We start from the raw sequence: 7,206 nt of genomic DNA on the forward strand, positions 1-7,206 counted from the left end.
CAGCGGTGATTCTCAGGCAACTGATAAGTGTTCTTTCCTATTTGTGTCATTGTATTATATTCATCTCCCTGTTACAGGACTGAAGTCAATCTGGCAGAGTGGCAGGGGTCAAGAATAAATGCATCTAAATATTGTCATCTGCTCCACATTCAAAGTCAAGTGCACTGTAAAAATCAAGATGCGTTCTGGCCAAGCATTCCCCTGATTTATCAGCCTAGTAGCCTTATCAAAAAGGTTATATATAATAAAAAATAAAAATATTGACCAAAGAAAAAGCTCCCCACATCCAATTTTTTTTTGACTGCTCACATTTAAGATTAGATTATTTCAATTTTTCTATCTTCAAGTTCACTGACTCACTTTTTTACCGTCTCCAAATTGCTGTCACACACATCGGTTCAGGTCATGATCTCACGGTTCATGGGTTCAAGCCCTGCATTGGGCTCTGTGCTTAATTCAGAAACTGGAGCCTGCTTTGGATTTTGTGTCTCCCTTTCTCTCTGCCTCTCTCCTGCTTTATCTCTCTCTATATATAAAATAAATAAAACATTTAAAAAATCCTTTTAAAGATATTTTTCCAGAGTGCATAGCCAGCACTTTTAAATTAAAATCTTCAGGTGTTCATTTCTCTTAGAGTGTTTCGCAAATCTAATGAGGTTTTGCAATCCTGTTCTGAGTGCTGCTAGTAGAGAAAAAGGGGTGTAGCCCTACTTGTTAGTGTTTATTTTTCCATCATGCAATTTCCTAATTCTGGTCCTTAGATACTAAGTGGAACTGTAAGGAAAAAAACAAAGCATACCTCTTTATTCCTTTAAAAAGTTGGAAACCTGAATAAAAGTAGATGCCATGGTAGGGAATCAAGTCATGACTTCTAACCTTAGTTCCCTAACTGCCACTTGACAAAATTAAGTTGTATGGCTACAGTCAATCACATAGGAGGGGAGAAAAAAAAAAAAAAGCAGTGCTTTAAGCTCCTAATGTCTTGTTTTTTCTTTTTCTGTATTATACTTTATGTTTGTAAAAATATTCATCCCTGTTTTCTTATTCTGCTACTAAATATATTCCACCAAGGGTTTTTTGTTCGTTTGCTTTTTAACTGATAGCAAAAAAACCCCAGGGATATACCTAGGTTTAGGAGAACTTAAAACTAAGGTAACAGTTTAGCAGCCAACCAGCATTCATTCAGTTTGGTTTCACCTGTATGTGTAAAGTGACTTTCTCAAGTGTGGTGCTTATGTAGGAAAGACCAGTAGACTGGAGTCCAACCTAGGCTGTTCTACAGCACCTCGATCCTAAATGCTAGTTTAAATCAGCTTGCACAGCAGCAGGAATGTTTTTCAATATATTCCTTCCTCATGTTGTTTAGAAAAATAATTTCCCCAACTGCCTACACAAACAGAACATTCTGGCACATTCCCTTGTTCTTCATTTTAAGTCCAGAAATCCTCTCCAGCAGGCCCTCTATGTATCCCAGCCCTGCTGCTTTTACCTCTCCACCTGTGACTACCAACTTTGTTTTCCCACATTCCTTTTACTCCTGTAGCTTCATTCCATACCATTCTGTGTGTCCTTTCCAGAATACAGGAAAATGGACAAAGACTTAAGCATTTAGTAGAAGGGTAAACCAAAGTTTCCACTTAATTCTCCCATGAAAATGCCCCTTCTGGTTTTTCCCAAGCTGAATTCAGCTTTCATTCCAGCGCACCCATAGTTGGAGAATCATATACCATGGCCCCAAGTATCAGTTTTGAAACTTCTCATTTCCCCACCATCAACTCAGGCTGTGAAGGGCATACCATCCACACCCATTATCATTGCAGTTCCCCTCTGCTCTTAAGCGTCCAGACCCACCTGAAACCTGGCTCACAGTCTGTCTTCATGGGGTCACCCATCTTGGTTTCACTGACTCCAGCATTCACGTTGCCACCTTTCTTTCATCTGCCTTAAAAATTCTGTCCTCGGGGTGCCTGGGTGGCTCAGTCGGGTAAGTGTCCGACTTCAGCTCAGGTCACGAACTCGCGGTCCGTGAGTTCGAGCCCCGCGTCGGGCTCTGGGCTGATGGCTCAGAGCCTGGAGCCTGCTTCCGATTCTGTGTCTCCCTCTCTCTCTGCCCCTCCCCCGTTCATGCTCTGTCTCTCTCTGTCTCAAAAATAAACATTAAAAAAAAATTAAAAAAAAAAATTCTGTCCTCTCGGCACAGCTGAACTCTCACTCCACTTTAACTGCAGCCCAGCTGGGTTAAACATTGCGCTTTTGCTTCACTGTCTTCTGAGATTGGAAATCCTGATCTCTATCTGAGTGACCCTCCAAGAGCATCCCTTTACCCAGTGCACTTTTCATTTAAAATGTTTTGCAATATACTTTCTCAGTGCCATGCCCTCTGCTATTAATAGATTTAATTTTCTTTTCTTGAATTTAGTGTCTTATTTCTAAATCTAATTGTTTTCTTTTTAATACATTGTATTATTTAAGTTCCTGCATTCAAAGAACTATAAAGTACCATTTTTCAACCCAGTGCTAACATTTTCTTTTCTAACAAATATATTATGTCTTAGAAATTTGAAATCTCGCCCAGTTCCTACTGTAATAAGGATCCAAAGTTTCCTCTTTAATATTAGAAAACTACTGACAAATTTGCCATATGGTGTAAATGCAATGAAAGATGAAACGTCCTCTTACCGTGCCTACGAACACTCTCACTATTCTTTCTTCTCTTCCCCAGCCCCACTCTTGCAGCTCCTACCCAGGAGCCGAGGGGAGTGGTGCTCATCTACCTACCACTGAACTACACAGGGTCTGAAACTAATAAGTACTAAATGCACAGACTTCTTTCTTCCTTTCTCTTTCTCTCTCTTTCCTGGGATTTTTCATCTCCCTCATGTTAAACCCAAGAGAAGGGGAAGTGTTTCACCTTGATTTTACAAAACATGGGCTGCCACTTTCAGAAGTATGATAGCTGAGATACCATGAATGGCACTCCTTAGTAAAACAACTAATGCAGTGGATAAAATATTTTTGTGTATCTTTCTTTAAGTTTATACATTTTTGAGAGAGAGCACAAGCAGAGGAGGGGCAGAGAGAGAGAGAGACACAGAATCCAAAGCAGGCTCCAGGCTCTGAGCTGTCAATAAAGAGCCCAACGCGGGGCTCGAACCCACTAACTGTGAGATCATGACCTGAGCCGATGTTGGACACTCAACTGACTGAGCCACTCAGGGGCCGCTAATATCTTTTTAAACGTCACTCATCCATATCAAAGAAAGGAATCTATAGATGATACCAAACAAAGAAAAAGCAGGAACATCAGAGAAGAATGTATACCAAGCCCACTCTGACCTGAAAGTTGTACCAATTCCTGGAGACGTTGGGCTTTTCCCTCGACAAGAGCCCAAGATATGGGATGTAGGTGCCTGTATTCATCCAAGAGGGAATCTATAACTACAAAGGACTGTACCTTCAAAGGTAACAGCCAATGAGAAACCTTATTGCACAAACAGGGATACAAAGAAATGTTTTGTTTGGCACTGAGTAGAATGGAAGGAAAAAGTGTCTTGAGATGTAACCATAAGCTGACTTCAGATGGGTCTGTGACTCTGAATCACACTACTACTTATTTTAAAAGAGAACAAAAATCTCAAGGAGAGAATTCAATTTAAAATACTCAGTTGGTTCTGTTTTTCTGATCTTAAATCGTACCAAAACATTTTTTTCAAAGAAAATAAGCTCACAGTCAAAATTAAACATACACAGAGAAGCAAAATACCATTAGACCCAAGAGAAACAAAAAGAACAATTAAAAATACCAAATGTAGAATATTAAATATACTTACATGTTTAAAGAAGTAAAACTCCCAAATATAAGTAGGAAATATGACATAATAAAAAGACTAAGCAGATATAAAAAAATAATAACATCAAAAAATAAAAAACAACTAAAAATTCAGCAATGCGTTAAACATCAAAGCCAGACAGAATCAACTAGGATATATCTGAATAATCGGCCCCAAGTACAGCTCACAGACAAGGACATGGCCTATATGATGAAGTAAAGATCAAGAGACACACAGAATATAATGAAAATGTCTAATATATGTCCAATTGAAGTATAAAAAGATGGTAACAGAATGGGAAAGAGGTAATAGAGATAATAACAGAATTTTTCAGACACCAGATCTTGGAATCCCCGTGAATGATATTAACAAAGATACATGCTTAAACACACTGTGGTGAAACTGCAGAACTACATAGAAAAAAGTTTTGTCTTAAAAACAGCTAGAAAGTAAGGAGTAATCACCCAAAAAGAATGGCCAATCAGCGGATTGCTGGCTTCTCACCAGCAGATAGGAAGCCAAAAGACAGTGGAAGAGTATCTTCTGTGAGCTGAGACAAATAATTGTCAACCTAGAATGATATCCTTTATTAAATTATCTCAATAATAAGGCAAAAAACCCTAAAGCAAAATAAAGACATTCTTGACATTAAAACAATTTATCACCAATAGATCACTATTAAAAGAAATTACAACAGAGAAAATCTAGGCATAAGAAAAATGATCCCAGAAGGAAGGTCAGAGATGTGAGACGAAATGACAAGCAAAGATATCAAAGATACGGGTGAGGCTAAGCAAAATGTATTAAAAACAATAATAGTTAGAGACACCTGGATGGCACTCAGTCGGTTAAGCATCCAACTCTTGATTTCAGTTCAGGTCATGATCTTGATTTTGGCTAAGGGTGGTGAGATTGAGCCCAGTGTCAGTCTCATTAGTGCAGAGCCTGCTTGGGATTCTCTCTCTCTCTCTCTCTCTCTCTCTCTCTCTGCCCCTCCCTTGCTCTCTCTCCCTCTTTCAAAAATAAACATTTAAAAACATAATAATTTGTAGAAGGGATGTTAAAACTAAAAATTAGACAAAAATAGGATGTTATTGACAGGGAGAGGGGCACTGGACAAACTATTACAAGGTCTTAGATATGTTTAAGAGATGAAAAAAAAAATGTTAACTTTATACTCTGTTAAGTAGGCAAATTAAAATACTTAGGGTCACCAGTGAAAGAAGAGGCAAAGAATATATATTCTCCAACAAAAAGGGGAAAAAATTAATCCAAAAGAAATTTAAAAAGGAAAAGAAAAATAGGAGAAATCACGTAATGTGTTACATTCACAATGAATGTAAATTTGCCAAGCACTCCAAAATTTTTCAAATGGATTTTTAAATGTGAAGCAAAAATTGCTTAAAGGGACATAAGAATTCATAAAATCAAATAATGGAAAAAAGATATTCTAACATTTTTGGCTGTGATAACTACAAATTCAAAAGAAATTACTGTATAAATAAATCAGGTTACTATACAGTGATAAAGCGTCTTTTCACTTTGAAGATAAAATGGTTCTAAACTTATACACATCTAATAACAGCCTTAAAATCTATAAGCAAAACTTGAGAGCCACAAAGGGAAACTGGAAAATCTACTGTAGCATACCTCTCTAAATAATTAATAAATCAAGCAGACAAAACTCTGAGAATTGAATGGAATGATCATAAAGTGTGATCTATGGGATATGTAAATACCACTTTACATAACAGGATTCATACTCTTTCAGGAATTTAGAACATGCAAAAATTAGACTCATGCTTAGCCATAAAGTTGGCCTCCAAAAATAAAAAAAGGGAACAAAGACCATATATTCTGTAAAATGCAGTGAATTATTTAGAACTACAACAAAAGATAATTTACAGAGTTAACTGATACCTAGTGAGGGATACCTCTTATCCACATGGAGTTGCCTCCGTTAGATTTTATAAAAGAGTACTAATTTCTTTGCCATCTTCTAATACACTTACCATAAGAGAGATATATACCATACAGAGAAAAACAAAAAATGCAGAAACTATTCCTTCTTGGAATTTATTTCTAGAAATTAACACAGAACTAAGGAAGATAGAATATTCAAGCACAAGTGGAGTGTTTTTAAAAGATAAATCTGGAAGCGCCAGGGTGGCTCAGCCAGTTAAACGTCCACCTTTGGCTCAGGTCATGATCTCATGGTTCATGAGGTCGAGCCCAGCATTGGGCTGTGTGCTGACAGCTCCAGAGCCTGGAGCCTGCTTTGAATTCTGTGTCTCCCTCTCTTTCTGACCCTGCCCTGCTAGTGCTCTGACTCTCTCTTGAAAATTAAAAAAAAAAAAGAAAAAAAGAAAAGATCTAAGATTTTACATATTTGGAAAGTGTAAGACAATTCTTAGAAGGAGAAAATTGGTAATTTTGACCCAACATATAGATGGCTATACGGGTAGACGAGGGCAGCATTAACTTATTTGTTTCCTATTTTACCACAAATGCATAAAAATCTCCTGACAGTCTGGTACTTGTCTAGGGATCAGTGTCTGGGAATTTCCAGTGTAGTACTCTTTTGAGGACTTTGACTACAAATGGAGGAGAGTGAGATTAGCACAGGATCCAAGGGAGACTTTATTCTTAACGTAGAGGAGATTTGAGTATGTTTAAATGCTAATGTCAAGAAGCCAAGAGAGAAGAAGTTGGAAATGCAAGAGAGAAGGCATAATTTATCGCATCATATTCCTAAAAAGGAAGTGAGAACTTAGAAGGCAAGTAAAAAGATTGGACTTAAATAAGAGGGACAACCTTCCCACTGTGACAGAAGAGAAGCAGAAAGGTCGGGGGTAGGTACAGACCTGTATGGAGATTTGGTGGCAGAGAAGTGAGGTCGTTCCCTTCTGAAATTTAGATTTTCATTATGAAGAAGATAAGGTAACCTAAGAATAATGGAAGAAATAGTAGATGATCAAAGTTTCAGGAAAAGGGTTTGAAAGAGTTGTTAAGGGACAGATAAAGTACATGAGATCACAGACTTGCTATATAGTATTAGGGACTCAGAAGATTTATATAGTGATTTTATAATGATACTTAATTGGTCAAGCAGAACTCAGCAGGCCTGGTGCGGACGCACAGTACAGATAGTTGTATTCATCCAGAGCTGGGGTTTTACAGGACAGGTAATGAAAGGACAAAAAGCAAAAACATCTCATATATTGGCAAGTGAGTAGTTGAAATGATGGACCATGGGCTCAAAGCTGGAGAGGAGAGGATAGCAAGAAAGCAATAAGGCTGATGAAGGCAAAGACCATCAAGGAATGGGGGCAATTGAGTGAACCATCTAGAGAGCTGGGAGGTCAATCCAGGCCCT

This window comes from Leopardus geoffroyi, chromosome B1 (genome assembly GCF_018350155.1).
Source record: "Leopardus geoffroyi isolate Oge1 chromosome B1, O.geoffroyi_Oge1_pat1.0, whole genome shotgun sequence".
NCBI lineage: Eukaryota > Metazoa > Chordata > Mammalia > Carnivora > Felidae > Leopardus > Leopardus geoffroyi.